General features: G+C 41.3%; 2 long non-coding RNA genes across 2 annotated transcripts; one reads left to right on the plus strand and one right to left on the minus strand.

Moving 5' to 3' along the window:
- Positions 1-2,938: 2,938 nt before the first annotated feature.
- LOC141628957 (uncharacterized) lies at positions 2,939-12,688 on the plus strand. Its single transcript, XR_012537207.1, has 2 exons — positions 2,939-3,224; positions 12,263-12,688. It is a non-coding gene; the product is annotated as an uncharacterized LOC141628957 (long non-coding RNA).
- Positions 12,689-14,905: 2,217 nt separating this feature from the next.
- LOC141628961 (uncharacterized) lies at positions 14,906-16,421 on the minus strand. Its single transcript, XR_012537208.1, has 2 exons — positions 16,099-16,421; positions 14,906-15,287 (listed from the first exon to the last, which is right to left on the minus strand). It is a non-coding gene; the product is annotated as an uncharacterized LOC141628961 (long non-coding RNA).
- Between the last annotated feature and the right edge of the window lie 1,776 nt (positions 16,422-18,197).

Consider the following 18,197-nt stretch of genomic DNA (forward strand, 5'->3'; position numbering starts at 1 on the left):
AAGAAGACATTAAAGAATATTCGTCAAGATTCAAGGAGCTTGTAAATCAGATACAAATTTATGTAGAAGTTACTAGCGATGAAATATTTTCATTAAGCTCAACACTATTGTTTGACCATATCATGAAGAATTAGCAAATTTATGGAGAAATTAATCTGAATAATAGTATATTTCATGCGTGACAAATTCCTATGTTCGAGATATTCAAGGGTCTAGTGGAGATATAAATAGGTTGCAAAATGAAGAGAATTGGATTGGGTAGAGGAAAAGATTATACTTCCTCCGAGCTTGAAAGATTTTGTGGAGATGAAGGTGATCATCAACTCACGGTTGGCTACTCCCTTTAGTAACCCGGGTTAAGAATATTTTGATAAACCCTTTCGATAAATGTATATTAGAAGCCTTGTTTTCTTAGAGGAATGGAGGAAATTTCGATGGTGGGACCAGTGGTGGAGCTAAAGAGGAAGTAAGGGCGCATTAAAGACGACGAATTCAATGTAATTTAATTACTTGATTCGCTTAGCATTTTTTCTCAGTTGCAACAATTCTCAATATTTTACTTTAATGAGCAATTTTCTTTCCCTATTAAGGAGTAACTAGTTTTTGTACCCGTGCAAAAAGCACGGGTCGCTTTAATTATTAAGGTGAAATTCGGTATTTTAATTAATGGTTAGTAAATTATTAAACTTCATGCTTCATACATATTTTACTACACATCATTTTAGCAGTTATTGTATTATACAACTGGTTGTATATACAACTTATTCAATGTAGTCGAGCTTTGTTACAAAGTTGCCGAGCTTTATTAATAAAATTATCGAGTTATGTTACAAAGTTATTGAGCTTAACAGAATAATTATTAAACTCAATAACTTCGTAAAATAGCTCAATAACTTGTAAAATAACTCAATAACTTTGTGTAAGAGCTCAACAACTTTGAGGCGGTTGTACAATGCTATTATACAACTGGTTGTAGGATAGTATTTATGTCATTTTAGCCACTCTTTTTTACCAGAAACATATTTAGAAACTCACCGGAATGCAACCTTAAATAGCTTCATTTTTCGTTAATCAATAAATACACACTTTTCTCAAATTGATACATTTTTTTGAGAAAAATCAAATACAACTTGATTACTGAAAACTAAGCCGTGCTTATTTGTTTGGGTAGGATGAGAAAAATTGAGTAGCCTTATTACTATCATAATTTGAGTGAAGTATATTTAAAGTGCAATCGGACAACACTATCAATTCACGGCGCACTGAAAACTAAGATAGCTATACATTTTAATAATTTGATCATTTACTACACCATTAAAACTAATAGGAAATTGAAATTGCGGTATCAAAATCTTTTTTACATTTAACCATCATGAAAATATGTTTTACAATAATGACAGTTATCTATTTGTCTAGAAATTTTGATAATCAATCATCGAAACTTCTTGTTAATATAAACAGTTCACTTACATATTAATCATGTAAATACTTCACATACTCCATAATCAAACATTTGAAGAACCAATAAAATACTTGAAATATTCTAATTTTTCGCTAATTTATGACATTCTTGATCTATTTAGGAAATGACTTTTTCATTCAATGTAAACGTTTGTTGAATATTAGAATAAAACTCCAGTGCCTTCTCCCTATCTATTTATTTTTGTAATCGATCAATTACAAAATGCTTACATAGAAAAGAATTAGCGGTAAAAGTAATAGGAAAAAAAAGGAAGAATTCTTACCTTCCATATTGAATATAATTATTATGCAAATACATAATCTTTCATTTGTTAATTAAAATTAAAATATATTTATAAAACAGTAATACCCAAGACAATTAAAAGTCCTTAATTTAACATAATTCATTAATATATAACTAAATACTATGAATTATGTGACCACAATCCACATTAACTTCTAATAAAAATCTCCTAAATATATTGCATACATTTTTTGAGGTAAATGATGAAGAAAAATTGACGTCCAAATACATTGGTGTAACCTTTTTACAACTTTATAAATTTTTTTGTTAAATAAAGTTTTAAGTAATAATTACCAAAAAATATTTTACCTTATATGAGATTCACAACCTCTTAACTTATTATATCATACACTGACATGTTATTTGGTAAATAAATCTACAACGTGAAAGGCAATTTGGATTCTCTTCATTTTTTTCCTTCGTGTTTTCTCTCTAATACACTAATATTTTAATATAGTTTCTGTTTCCATAAACATTACTTTTATAAATATTACAACCATTAGATCGTGACGAACGAATTCGAACTGTCTATCAAAAACAAATGGAGAGAATTCAAACCGCGTGAAGGCATGCCACTCCGTTTTTATAAAGCAAAACACATTCACTATCTATAAGTAATGAGAAATATAAATGAAGCTCACTTTCGTTTTTGTATGTATTAATAAAGGATAAAGTCTCTGTTATATCTATTGTTGTCAATTTATGTATTTCGAGTTAACGAAGCAATATGTAAACTACACATTATAGGATTGCTTACGCTTTTGACTTCTTTTTAGAACGGAAAAATATACACATTATAGGATTGCATACACTTTTGACTTTTTATATTTGTTTTCAAATGGAGTGTCCAACAATTGAAAAGTGTCAAAACTAATATTTAAAAGTATGACAAAGTATATACGAAGTACTAAACTAATAAGAATTCAAAAAACTAAAATATACTCTATATAAACTAAGAAGTAAGTCATTGGTCTATTATATACTTGTATACTCTTATAAAGCAAGACGCTCAATTACTTACATATATATATGATCACAAATTCTTATTTGCGACGGAGATATCCGTCACAAATAAGAGACGGGTCAAATAATACCATATTATACGAAACGGGTACCGAATAGCATGTACTTGTTATAATATTAAATTGGCAAGTGGGGTATGATGGCAGATGTTAGGCGGCTACTTTCCTTGATTTACACCCACTCATTCATTATTTTATCAATTTTTCACTTCTATCAATTTCTCTCCATGATTTCAAAAGATTTTTTTATCAGTTAATTTTCCTCCATCAAAGTTCATCTTTCTCCCTAATTCCTCTTTTTAACTTTTTTTTTCTACCAAAAACACAAATAATTTCCCTTTCATCTTCAACTAATCATCATCTTCATCTATTTTTCAGTCAAAAATCGACATTCCGATAACAAGGAAGACGATGGATACTTTACTCCCACCCAAAAGGTATTCTTATTTTTTATTGTTAACATTATTATTATAATTTGTACATCAAAATATTACATTTATTGAAGGTATGAAAAATCAATACAAAAGAAGAATCATAATTTATTTTACATTTGTTGAAGGTATGGAAAAATCAATAAAAAAAATTTTTAATTTATTTGGTCCATCAAATTTGATAGAGATTCATTATTATTCAGATCCATACATAAAAGTATTACATAAAAACAACAAAAAATTTGAAAAACCCTTGTTGAAGGTATGAAAATTTTTGTTTTGGTGGTTGTCTTCGTTCCATTAAATTTGAATTCTTATTTGTTTTGTGAATGGTAACACTGTTTTGATTGAATGGTAACATATTTATTACATTATTTTATGTTGATGATTAGTGATTAAAAAATGATAATATATACCTCTACAATGGCGACATCATATGCTAAAATTATAACATAGTGAATTGAAATAGTTTAAATATAAAAAAATATGAAAAATGTTGATTTCTATAATATTGTATTTATGTGGTAACATGATACACTGATGCACTCACATATTTTAATGCATGCTAAAATAATTAAATTGAATGATATTAGATGTGTTCTTTTTTACCAAAAATGTATTGATGTGGTAAAATGTAGTACTCAGATGTAAACATATTAGATTGAAGTGACTACATATTAATTTACTATGTTAAAATGAAGTAGAGACATATTACATTGTTATGCTTAAATGAAATGGTTGTATGTAAAGCAAAAATAGTGACATATTGGAAGTTTAGAAGATGTTTATTGTAACCGATTAATATGTAACCATATATCACGATAATGTGTGTATATTCATTCTTTTGTTACTCTGACAACCGTGACAGGTATTGTTTAGTCAGTGTTTTATGATGAATCAATATGTACGTAGTTTTAAACTTTTTGTTGCCCTGTCAACATGCCTTCATTGCAGTTGTTGGCTAGTTCATCTCATGTGATTTTTTATTGTGCTTCTTATTATTTTTATTTATTGTTCCGGGTGTAATTCCAGAGCAGTTATTTGTTACCACCCGTGCTTGTAGAATGACGTCTTTGGTTGACTCCTCCTTGCGGTCTCCTGAAACAATGAGCAAACTGAGGGCTCGGCTTTGGGCCGAGCGAACTCACTCCGACGCTCAAGTCAGTAAACTTAGAAAGGTAAGTTGTTGTTATTTGGTGAAGAATATATCGTAGAGAGATAAGGAAGATATTACCAGTTGAATAGTGATTCTTAGGTTAAATTCTGGGATCCTTTACTCAATGAGAGTAGAGGAGTATTTATAGACTTTCACCTTTTGTCACGTAGTGGCCAAGTGGCTAGCAGGTGGAAAGACTGATCTACCCTCGGCCGAGGGACCCATGGCAGGCCGACGGGCCCTGTTGGCTCACCGCCGAGGGGTCTTGGATATGAGTTCGCGGATGTGTGCCCCGGCTGGCTGGTTGCCCCGGCCGGGACCCATCTGACAGGCCGACAAGCCTCGTCGGTTAGGCTGTCTAAGCCGTTGACTTGCTGTGGATATCTTTGACCTTGCTCAATGTGTTGACTTGGTCAGCGGGTGCAGAATATGCCCCATCAATTTGCCCCCAGCAAAGTCTATGCCGTGGTATGGGCTCCGATGTATGCTGAGCGTATATTCTGCGCAAGTGAAAATGTTCTGCCCCGGCTTCTTCTACCTCGGCGTGACTCTGCTTAGGCCGCACCATATCCCCCCTCCACATGGTTGTGTAATAGACATCCGATGTGGAAAAGGCAATGACGCTGGCTGAGACCAGGGTGGAGAGTGCCGGTTGTTTCTGATTGCCCCCTGGCCGGTACTTTCTGGAGTGGTTGATCACGTGGCCGGTGGAGAAACGGACACTTAGGAATTTGTTGAGGAAGATGAACAGGCAGAGAGATATGAAGGGGTGTGTTGAAGACGCTTGGTCACTGTTGCATTGATTGACATTCAACTGTTGCAACGATTGACATTCCGTGGCTGCATGTCTGACACGTGTCTGATTGCTGATTGGCTGACGTTTCATGGGCTGTGCCCTGATTGGTCCTTCTTCATGGGCTTTTTCCTATAAATAGGGCAGTTAGTTTTTGAAATTGGGCACCAATTTCGTTCTCTTAAAATTTTCTTTCCTCCAAATTTCCGAGGGTTTTTCTCTCTTCTAATCTTCAGTGTCGTTACTTTGGCTAGTGTTTTTTCTTCAAGGTAAACAAACAAACTTTTCTCGATCTCTTATTTTGTTGAATCACTATTGTTATCATGTCTTCTACTGAGGCCGGACCTAGTAACCCTGCGCCGGGGGGTTCCCCGTCGCGTCTGGATGAAGGGGAGGCACTGGCCGCCGTCCCACTAAGGTCCGGGGGTCCGAGGTCTCCTTCTCCCTGAAGTTGATCCTCAAATTTTGGAGGAATGGGAGGATGATGATGATGTTGATGACGACGGCGACGATTTCGGTGATGATGCTGAAAGGGCTCATCCTAATGAGGGGAGGCAGTACGTCATGGATCACGGCGAGCCTTGTAAGGTCGGCCCTGACCGTACTTGGACCCATAAGTTCGCCCGTTGTTCCGGCGAGACATTTTTCGAGGGCCATTTCTACTTTGGCAGGGGATACAAAATTGTTATCCCTGAGAGGGGTCAGGCCATCTGTTGCCCTCCACCGGGTTGCACCGGTGTATATATGCGGCACCTGGAGTACGGGCTCCGGTTTCCGCTGAATGATTACGTTATGGCCATCATTAGGGCCATGAACGTCGTTGTGGCCCAGCTTCACCCGTTGGCTGTTAGGACCATAGTCGGCTTTGTCTGGCTCTGTCTCTTTAAGGGGGAGGTCCCAACGGTTAATTTATTCCGTCAGCTTCACCACCTTCGGCAGTCGTTTCCCGGTAAGGTGGGGTGGTATAGCGTGCAAGTGGAGTCGGGGTACATCTCCGTTGATAAGCTTTCCTCCTGCAAGGATTGGAAAGATCGGTGGGTGTATGTTGAGGTGCCGGATGACTATCCGCTGCCCCGGTCCTTCCAGCACCAATTTAATTTGCGGTGTGAGACTAAGGCGGAGCATGACAGATGGGTTACCCGGAAAAAACTTAAGATGGACGCCGACAAGGTCCCTCTTAATGAGGATGAGAGGCTGGCGATGAGGCTCTTTGAGACGGACAAGAGCGGGGTGTCAAAAAGATGGATCCCCCCGACGCAGATCATCCTTCGGGATGAGTCGCTTTCTGCCATGTCGGCCTCATACCGGCCCTGGCGCAGGGTGAGTGGGGTCGGTGTGAGGCCCATGACTGCTCTCAATGTTTCTGTCTGTTTTGAATTTTGGTTCATTCCTTGCTTAACTCTTGCTTTGCTTCTTTTGCAGATCATTTTGGCGCGGACCTGTCCGAGGATATTCTTAAGAGGATGGGGCTGCACAAGGACAAGACCGTTGCTGATTTGCACCCTAAGGCTCGGCCCGTGATCGCGAGACGTCGCCGAATGACCCGATGGATCGCAGCGGCTTAAAGGCCTGAATGTGGAGGCGGCCCAGGCGAGGATTGCTAGTAACATGCCGCGTCGAACGCGGAAAACAAAGCCTTCGGCGGCGACGACGTCGACATCCGTTCCACCTCTCATCCCTTCAGTCCAGAAGTTGCCGGTGGAGATCGTTGACATCACCAACGGGGAGGACTCTGATGTGGAGGGATCTCCCCTCGTCCTTAAGAGGAAAAGGTCCACCCCTGCTGCTGCTTCTTTGTTGCCGCCGCTACCGAGGCGGCAAGGAAATGGGCCCTCCGACAAAGAAGTCCAAGCCTGGTACCGATTTATCCTATGGCTCAAACTCAGCCGGCTCATTGGGCGTTCCTGATGAGTGGCTTTCCGATATGTCCATGTATACTGACACGGATGTTTTAATTGACTTTTTGTAGATCAACCGTCGGCAGCCGCCGTTCTCACCGTGCGGCAATTGGAGAAGCGACTGAGAAGGCGGGTGATAGAAATGTCACCGTCGCTCCCCTACCTCGAAGATTTCCCCGTCGAGCTTGTGGCCGAGGGTGCCAAAATATCCAAGAGGCTGGCGAAGTGGACTCGGCGAGCCGGCTCCCACATTATGGAGCAAGAGAAGACCATGGCCGAGGCCGCCCCACGCTCGAGCGGCTAAGGCCGGAACTTGACGCGCGCGAACAAGGAGGCTAAGAGGGCCAAGGCGGAGGTCAAGAGGCGTCCGTCTTGCCGAGAGAAAACTTAGGGAGGACGCTGAAAAGGAAGTCCTTGCTGAGAGAGCCAAGGCTGAGGCTGCGGCGGCTGAAGCTGCCAAGCTGCGGGAGATGCGTGACTTTGTTCAGAAGTGCGCCGACCTTTACCTTACACAGAGGAATGAATTTAGGGACTGTTCCGGACCCGGGGGAAGGTGGTCGGGACAAGGATGCTATCATTGCCCAAAGGGAGGAGGACATTGAGAAACTCCAAACCGTTCTTCTCCCTAACATGTGCGCCCAATATCGGGACCTGGCCGAAGGAGCTGCCAGGGAAGTGATTGAGGAGCTCTTCCCTCTCGATGGCTCCTTTCCTTGGGACAGATTTGACGAGCTGTTTGATGACAAGCTCGAAGCTAAGGAGGAAGAGGCGAAGGAAAAGGCCAAGGAGGAAGCAAGGGTGAAGAGGGAGGCGGAGGTGGCTGCGGAGAAGGCGGCCCTTGCTTAGGAGGCTAGGGCAGCCAAAGAGGAAGCCGAGAGGATGAAGGCACCGAGGTCTTGAGAAAGCCGAGGCTGCCGAGACAGCTTCGGGTCGCCTATTAAGGACGATCCGCTAACGCGCCGACGGCGAGCAAGAACAGAGCATAGGGAGACGGGCGGTTGTCATCAGGCTCTCCCGGCGCCTCGGATAGCTTTAGCTGTTCGGGGGCCAATTATTAAGCCTTTCCTCCCTGCCATCTTTTGGCGCTTAGATGATATCTGTAACCTTTTGCCTTTCTTTTCCTTGTATCTTGTACAACTTTGGTAGGTTGTCTTTTGGCTTATCCTTATGGGGACGGCCGTCGTCTGCATTTCTTGTAATCTGTTGAACATTTTTAATAAGAGCTTGCTTCTTTTGCCTCCGGCTTGGCCGAGGTCTTTACCCCATTTTTCTGAGTTGTCTTCTTGCGCTAGTAGTTGGGCGTCTTAACTATAAACGTTTTCACTTTGCCTCTGGCTTGGCCGAGGTCTTTTCTCGTCTTCGTCTGGGTTGTCTTCTCACGTTATTAATTGAGCGCCTCTTTTGTTTTCGCCTCGGCCTGGTCGAGGCAGTCTAGAGTGTGTATCTCAATTGTTTAACGTTCCTAAGGAATGTTGATTGCTTTTGCGAGTATCAGCTGTGCTGGTAGTGGCTGCCGTGGCGTCTACCTCCTGGGGTGACTGCGACGGCGCCTGCTTCTTGATGATGGCTGCCGTGGCGTCTACCACTTGGAGTGACTGCTGCGGCGTCTACCTCTTGGGGTGACTGCCGTAGCGTCTACTACTTGGGGTGACTGCGACGGCGCCTGCTTCTTGATGATGACTGCCGTGGCGTCTACCACTTGGAGTGACTGCTGCGGCGTCTACCTCTTGGGGTGACTGCCGTAGCGTCTATTACTTGGGGTGACTGCGATGGCGCCTGCTTCTTGATGATGGCTGCCGTGGCGTCTACCACTTGGAGTGACTGCTGCGGCGTCTACCTCTTGGGGTGACTGTCGTAGCGTCTACTACTTGGGGTGACTGCGACGGCGCCTGCTTCTTGATGATGACTGCCGCTCTTGTCGGTATGACTGTGTGAGCCGGTACCTGTTTTTGATAGTGACTATTTGGGAAATGAACACTTTGATGGAGAACTTGGATGATTCCTCATTAGATATAAACATGTGTCGGGGTACCCACAGTTGTCTTGGGCACCTCCGGCACTTTACAAGGTACTCTCTGAGATCCTCAGTGTTCTAACGGCTTATTAAAGGCACACCTTCCTAGTTAGCCGTCAGTTGCATCCATGAGGTCGCCCTCCTGTTGTAAGGATGGGCTTTTCCCCCTCTCTGACTTCTTTGCCGCTTTGAGGGATTGCAAGTTGCATCCTCTGGCGGATATCTGGACGTTAACCACCTCGTCCTTCTCGTCCTTGGAGACGAGCTTATGCGCTTCCCCCCGGTCCGAGACATACATCAGTGTCAGGGCCCGTATGGACATCACCGCGTCGGCCTCGCTCAGAGTGACTCGGCCGATAAGAACGTTGTAGGCGGACGAGCCGTTAATGACCACAAACTCAGCTAGGACATTCTTAGCCGTACTCCCTTTGCCGAACATCACCGGCAGTCTGATTGACCCCAGGGGTACTAGGCCGGCCCCGGAGAAGCTGTACAGTGGACTCGTGCAAGGGCTTAGGTCCTTGACCTTCGGACCGAGGTTGAGGAAGCATTCCCTGAACATGATGTTCGTATAGGCGCCTGTATCAATCAGGCACCTCTTGACCAGGTGGTTGGATATGTCCAAGTGGACTATAAGTGGGTCGCTGTGAGGGGCGATGACTCCCTCGTAGTCCTTCTTCCCGATAGTTATATCGGGGATGTTGGAAGCGGGGGTCGCTGTGTTGGGCACAAAGTTGATGGCTCGATCTGACTCATTCAGTGCCGTTTGTGCCCATGAGCGGACCCACCGTTCTCGCTGCCCCCGATGACCACGTGGATGACCCCTATCCGTTCAAAGACGGATTTCTTGTTTGAGCCGCCGGCATCAGTTTTTTGGCCTTTGGCAACATACTTGCCGAGGCTCCCCTTCCGGATCAGCTCTTCAATTGCATTCTTCAGATGGCGGCAGTTGTCAGTAAGGTGACCGGTGTGGCCGTGGTACTCGCAGTACTGGCTCGTATCACCGTCCCCCTTCGGCTTGGGGGGCCTTTCCCATTTCTGGCCCTCGCCCTTGCTCAGGGCGAAGACCTCGGCGGCAGATACAACCGGAGGGGTGTGATCACCTGTACCGCCTTTGGTGGTACGTTTCGAACTCCCCGGCGCCCCCGAGCTCTGCTTCCTCGCAGATCTATCAGACCGTGACCTATTATTGTCACGGCGTCTTTCATCCGGGTTGTCCTCCCGGTGGCTCTTCTTCTCTGAGTGCCCAGCCTCGCTGTGGCCGACCCAGGTCTTGTGATAGTCCTCTACCTTGATGGCTTGGTCGGCCATCTTCCTGGCGGCGTCTAAGCCCAGGCCTCCGGACTTGATGAGCTCGTTTTTTAAGTCTCCCCTTGGGAGGCCTTTCATCAGCGCGAAGGCTGCCAGCTCGGGATTAATCTCTCGAATCTGCTGAACCTTGGCATCGAACCTCTTCACATAGCTTCGTAGAGACTCGCCCCCCTCCTGCCTAATAGTTAGGAGGTCCGATGTCTCCACGGCCCTCCTCTTATTGCAAGAGTACTGGGCTAGGAAGGCGTCCCTTAGGTCGGCGTAATAAAGATATCCGAGCCGTCGGGCAGCCCTTTGTACCAACTCTGAGCCATCCCATCCAAGGTCGTTGGGAAGACTCGGCACCAGACTTCATCGGGTTGTTCCCACACCGACATGTACGACTCGAAGGCCTCGGCATGGTCGGTGGGGTCGCTATCCCCTTTGTATGTGAACGCCGGCAATTTTAGTTTGGTTGGCACGGCGGTGTCAAGGACATAGGCACTGAGGGGCTGTCTGACCACGTGTCGAATGACGCGCGGCGATCGGCTCCTCGCGTTCCTAGTCCGGCTCCTCTCCTCGTACTGGGTGGGGCTTCTCCTCCGACTATGGTAAGTCGGGCTTCTCCTCCGACTCTGACGAGTCGGACTTCTTTCACTCCTCTGAGGCAGGCCTCGTCGGTGTCGCGGCGACGCTGTCCTCCCGCGGGTGCGGGAAGGGCTTAGGTCCACCACTGGCACGCTGGGCTCCTCCGGCGTCTTGACGGGGCCAGCTTCTTCCAGTGCTCCATTCAAGTCTCTTGGAGTCACGTTCTGGGCCCTGGTCTCCTGGACGGGTTCCGCCGCTCTTGTCGGTGTGACAATGTGAGCCGACGTACTACTAATGAGGTCCAGGAGTAGCTTCAGTTTCGCTACATCAACCACATGTCCCATGATGGTGACCTGGTTGGCGGGCAGCGGCGTATCTGGCATTATTGGCATCCCGTACTCCGGCTGAATTACCCGGCCGGTGGAGGGCTGCGCAACTCCAGAGTTGTGGACGGTATCGTCTTGGCAGAACTCGGTTTCGTCAGTTACGAATACCTCTTGTTGTTTTGACATCTTCTTAGCTTTTGGGGTGGGTTTTTGTTTTGTTTTTTTTTTTGTTTGGGAATGAATGTGACTAGCTTCTAGTATCTTTCCCCACAGACGGCGCCAATTGTTCCGGGTGTAATTCCAGAGCAGTTATTTGTTACCACCCGTGCTTGTAGAATGACGTCTTTGGTTGACTCCTCCTTGCGGTCTCCTGAAACAATGAGCAAACTGAGGGCTCAGCTTTGGGCCGAGCGAACTCACTCCGACACTCAAGTCAGTAAACTTAGAAAGGTAAGTTGTTGTTACTTGGTGAAGAATATATCGTAGAGAGATAAGGAAGATATTACCAGTTGAATAGTGATTCTTAGGTTAAATTCTGGGATCCTTTACTCAATGAGAGTAGAGGAGTATTTATAGACTTTCACCTTTTGTCACGTAGTGGCCAAGTGGCCAAGTGGCTAGCAGGTGGAAAGACTGATCTACCCTCGGCCGAGGGACCCATGGCAGGCCGACGGGCCCTGTTGGCTCACCGCCGAGGGGTCTTGGATATGAGTTCGCGGATGTGTGCCCCGGCTGGCTGGTTGCCCCGGCCGGGACCCATCTGACAGGCCGACAGGCCTCGTCGGTTAGGCTGTCTAAGCCGTTGACTTGCTGTGGATATCTTTGACCTTGCTCAATGTGTTGACTTGGTCAGCGGGTGCAGAATATGCCCCATCATTTATATATTCCTATTTTGAATTTAATTATACTTAATATGTTGGTAACTGTTTTTTGAATGTCTACTTTTTTTATTATTTTGTCCTCATGTTAACCTCCACAGGTACAAACTATTCAGGGTCTATTGTTGGATCGACTACGAAGAAGTGAAAACTCATATGGAAGATGTATAAATAACACTCCGGCCGTAGTCTTTAGTATTAGGAAAGCATGTTCCATGTGGGATTCAAAAATATCATAGATGGATTTTGGAAGCAAATTAATAGCATCACCGTATGTAGAACCATATTTCGATTTAAACATTTTGCGACGTTCAATATTATGTAACCACCTTTGTGGGATATGTAAGGTGTAAGTAGAGCTTGTGGAACAATTTAAGTTAGTATAATACATTTAGTTAGGTGAACATGTTATGTTTACAATTATGTGAATTATGTTTACAGTTTATACTAGTGTCTAATAACATTCACAGCTGTTTTCGATTTATGTTCATATCTATATTCAGAATGTTACAGTCATTTGTTTGGTAACATATGATTTATTAAGATAGACATGTTTTTTTTATATCATGAACATATGGTTTGCTAACATAATTGTTCCGGGTGGAATTCCGGAGCAGGATTGTGACCACTTGAGCTTGTAGAATGATGTCGTTGCTCGTCTCTTCTTTTCACTCTTTTCTGTAAAGATGAACAAACTGAGGGCTCGGCTTGGGGCCGAGCGTACTCACTCCGACGCTCAAGTCAGTAAACTTAGAGAGATAAGTTGTATGTTTAACTTGGCTAGGTATATTGTAGAGAGATAAGGGAGTTTTATATCAGATTTTCCAGTTTATTTCTCAATGAGAGATGTGGAGTATTTATAGACTTTCACCTATTGTCACGTAGTGGCCAAGTGGCGTAGCAGGTGGAAAGACTGTCTTACCCTCGGCCGAGGGACCCGTGACAGGCCGGCAGGCCTGGTTGACTCCATGCCGAAGGGACTGGATGCGAGTATACGGATATGCCTCTCGGCCGGCTAGTTGCCGAGCCGAGACCCAAGAGACAGGCCGACAGGCTTTGTCGGTTAGGCCGTTTTTCTTTTGACTTGTTGTCTTTTAGCTTTGACCTTGGTCAGCGGGTGCAGAATATGTCCCATCAATTTGCCGCCAGCGTAGTTTATGCCGTGGTATGGACCTTCGATGCGTGTTGAGCGTATTCTGCGCATGTCGAACTTCGTCCTCGGCTTGGTCCTGTTAAGGCCGTACCATATCCCCCCTCCACATTGTTGTGTAATGGACATCGAATGTGAAAAAGGAAATGGCGCTGGCCGAGACCAAGGTTGGGAGTTTCGTGTGCTTTTGATTGCCCCCGGCCGGTGCTGCCAAGCCTGGTTGATCAGCTGGCCGTTGGCAAGTAGATACCAAGGAGCGTGTCGAAGAAGATGGGTCACTGTATGGGCTACGCTGGGGTCAAATTGATGGGGCATATTCTGCACCCGCTGACCAAGTCAACATACTGACCAAGGTCAAAACTAAAAGACAACAAGTCAAAAGAAAAACGGCCTAACCGACAAAGCCTGTCGGCCTGTCACTTGGGTCTCGGCTCGGCAACTAGCCGGCCGAGAGGCATATCCGTATACTCGCATCCAGTCCCTTCGGCATGGAGTCAACCAGGCCTGCCGGCCTGTCACGGGTCCCTCGGCCGAGGGTAAGACAGTCTTTCCACCTGCTACGCCACTTGGCCACTACGTGACAATAGGTGAAAGTCTATAAATACTCCACATCTCTCATTGAGAAATAAACTGGAAAATCTGATATAAAACTCCCTTATCTCTCTACAATATACCTTGCCAAGTTAAACATACAACTTATCTCTCTAAGTTTACTGACTTGAGCGTCGGAGTGAGTACGCTCGGCCCCAAGCCGAGCCCTCAGTTTGTTCATCTTTACAGAAAAGAGTGAAAAGAAGAGACGAGCAACGACATCATTCTACAAGCTCAAGTGGTCACAATCCTGCTCCGGAATTACACCCGGAACAATAATAAATGAATTGAATATGTGAACAATGGAAATGTTGTCATTCTTGAATAATATGTTAGCATTTACAATTTGGTAACATTATTAATAAAAATGTGAACCTTTTGCTACACCTAATATCATCATGTTAACAAATGGGTCGAAGTATGTAATCACAAATTGTGTGAAAGTAAAATATACAGATAAATGTGCAACACAAATTCTCATTTAAGACGGGTCATTTTCATTTTAAGCTTAAGACGGGCCAAATGTCGTCATTTTAACGACAAATGTGACCATTTTAACGACAAACTGTTATAGCTTAAAAAATTGCTCTAATAATTTGTTGTCTAAAAATGGTTACATTTCGTCTTAAATGGTCATCTTCTATGACATCGTCCCTTGCAAATAACATATGTCCAAATACATTATACTGGGTAAATATGGGAGCATTTGACATTACTGGTATATCTCTCCTGGCAGTGAATATCTAATGAATGTCTATATTTTCTGTATTAATGTCACCCAGTCAACTTGTGGCAGATTTTTCGAAATAACTATTGGGAATGAAAGCAGAAAAGTGAGAACTTATTTACGAGATGTACTTCTTATGGCTATGAACTTTAACTGTTGTCATTATTGAAAATTATGTTACCATATACAAGTTGGTAACATAATTGTTAAATTATAAACAATTGTGTTCATATTCTTGAATATCAAAATGTAAAGAATTGACATGCATGCTCAATATGTTTTTAACATGTACACAAATACATTGTCATTATTAAAAAATATGTTACCATACACAAGATGATAACATAAGTGTTAATTTTATGAACGCTTGTGTTTTAATATGTAATCATTCTAATAGTCCTCAATAACCAAGATATATTGCTAGTTAGTTTATATTCTTGATGGAAATGTAACCTTCAATAGCAGGTTACATATTGATAAATTATAGGAACAATTGTGCAAAAGTTTATGCCCAAAAAGTGACCCTTTCACGGATCACCCACAAACATGGCCAAACAATGACCATTTCACGAGCCACCCACCCTCTCAACCACCACTTTTTTCTTTCCTTGAGGCTTTGACTGCTCAATCGGCTCAGTTGTCACCAATTCGTCAGCATCTAACAACGAGAAAAAGAACAAATCACTTTGCATATGCCCATAAACAAAAATCAAAATCAAACAAAAATAAAAATAAAAAAATACACAATTAAGCAATTAAACTGAGAAAATTAACATGTGTCGATTATTAAACCACAAACAAATAACATCAAAAAGAACAAATCACTTGCATGAGCCCATAAACAAAAATCAAAAAGTAAAATATACAAATAAATGTGCAACACAAATTCTCATTTAAGACGGACCAAATGTCATCATTTTAACGACAAATGTGACCATTTTAACGACACACTGTTATAGCTTAAATAATTGCTCTAATAATTTTTTGTCTAAAAATGGTTACATTTTGTCTTAAATGGATCATCTTCTATGACATCGTCCCTTGCAAATAACACATGTCCAAATACATTATAAGTACCTATGTTAATGAACAATGTTACCTACCTACAGAAATATACAAAAACAGTTACCATTTTAAGTCAGTTTGTAACCATTACAACTATGAAACATTGAAATCTATATTTTGAACAAAAACCACAACATATTAAGTTATGAATAGTAAAAAACTGTAAACATTTTAACTCAGTTTGTGACCATTTCAACTGAAAATATTCTGAGCCAAAATCAATGAAAATCACCAAAACCGCCTGACATGAATGTAAAAAATTGATGTAAATCAATGAAAAAACAAAACAAACCAAAAAAATAAACCGAAACAACCATGGAGCACTTGCATGTGTCAATCATCAAACAAAAAAACGAAAAAACATAAACAAACAAACCAAAACAAATATATGAACAAGAGATCACCGCTTCCTTCATTATGATGACTATGTTGGGAACTTTGTTTGGAACTTTGGTTGATTTGTGGGTATTTTAGGCGTTTATGTTCTGAGAATAGGAAGAGAGAAGGTTAAGAGAGAAGAAAAGGGGAGGGGAAGATGAATGAATATGACGGTAAATGTGTAAATAATGATGATTAGGGTGGGTTTTCAAAATTGGTGGACGGTTGCTTGTCTTGGGAAAGGGATATTATTTAATATTTTTTCTTAAATATTTTTTGTCATTTCCCATGCACAACTGTACATCCATCAAACATCAACTCTCAACCCGTTTCCACTAAAACACTACTATTTGCCCCGTCTCTTACTTGTGACGGATAACCCGTCACAAGCAAGTCTTATTGATATATGATATAACAAAAGCGTAAATGATCTGTCAAATTTATAAAATTGACTGAATAGCTTAATCTTGAGATAAAGTACCCCTAACATTAATCTGCAAGAGAAAAAAACAATCACCCATTATATATGCAATGCAAAGTCTATTAAATTAACTACAAAGTATAATATGTAAATGCAATGATCAATAAAACAAACTTACTTATTGCGAAGGATGTGAGATTTTACCAAAAATAAAAGTGTCTAAAGTGGTTTCATGAAATGACAACTCCAAAGATTGTAATATGCATCTGTGAAGTACAAATCATGGAGGAAAAATCAGAAATTGATAGGAATTGAGAAATAATAGTGGTTACTCTTACTTTCAAGAAGCCATGTAATCAATTCAAAATTTTATAGCAACTTATTTTCGTCTTTCCCCTTTGGAATTCTTTGGCATTTATGTCATTAAAAAAGGGTAATTATTAATTTGCTTAAGCTTTGAATTATTATTTTTTTTCACAATAATTTGTTTAATAAGTTAGGAGAGGGATTTAGAGTATGTGATGTGGTTAAGTAATGTGTTATAGGTAGGCTTTAATTATATCTGTGTAGATTAATTAATATTAACCAATTGAAAAATAACACGTGAATTAAAATTAAATGTGTTAAGTAGCCTTTTAATTAAATTGTTTTCCCATTTGGAATTTTTTGTCATTTATGCCATTTAAAAAGGGTAATTATTAGTTTGCTTAAGCTTTGAATTATTATTATTTTTCACAATAATTTGTTTAATAAGTTAGGAGAGGGATTTAGAGTATGTGATGTGATTGAGTAATGTGTTATAGGTAGGCTTTAATTATATTTGTGTAGATTAATTAGTATTAATCAATAGAAAAATTACATGTGAATTAAAATTAAATGTGTTAAGTAGCCTTTTCATTAAATTGTATAGATTTATGAGAGGAAACCATAAAGTTTGTATTAATTTAGTATTAGAGATTTAGTTTTTTTTTTTTTAATTTATATTTGCAACTAATATTTTTGAAATTTTTTGTACTTATTTGTATCACTTTTAAATAAATGAACGAAAATGTAGAATCCTTGTCAATTAGGTCATCAGCATGCCTTTAAATACTATTTATTGATAGACTAAAGAAATATTATAAGATCTCTATTTTGAGATCAACAATCACCTAATAACGGTTAAAAATTATTCAACACCTGAAAAAAATAAAATATAAATGATAAAAAAAAATAAGGATTATTGTCATGATGGTTGAAAGGGTAAATTGTGAAATTTTAATGTTTTTCATAATTATCTACATTTATTTTTTTTACCATTAATTATGAGAGTAACTTTTAAATGTAGAATTGATAATTTTTTTCATGTATACTACTATGCTAGTATTTCCACGTGGACTATATTTCGCCACGTCACAATTAATTATTGCAATGTCACATTTAATTTTGCCAATATGGCATTGTCTACGTGGCTTTTAATGTCTAGGCTTTTAATAATATTTATAGATAATCGCATACAACAACTAATCTTGTCACTTCACTTCATTCTTCCTCCCTTAATCTCATTCTCGTTCCTTCATCTTCCTTACTCTTTCCACATCGTTTGCATCTTATATGCGACTGAATGACACTTTCCTTTTAACTAAAATTGGGAAATAAGATTTAAGAAATAAATGTAGGACAAGTAGTAGACAACTCTACGAAGAGATCAAAACAAAACCACCT

Source organism: Silene latifolia, chromosome 2, assembly GCF_048544455.1.
Source record: "Silene latifolia isolate original U9 population chromosome 2, ASM4854445v1, whole genome shotgun sequence".
Classification (NCBI taxonomy): Eukaryota; Viridiplantae; Streptophyta; class Magnoliopsida; order Caryophyllales; family Caryophyllaceae; genus Silene; species Silene latifolia.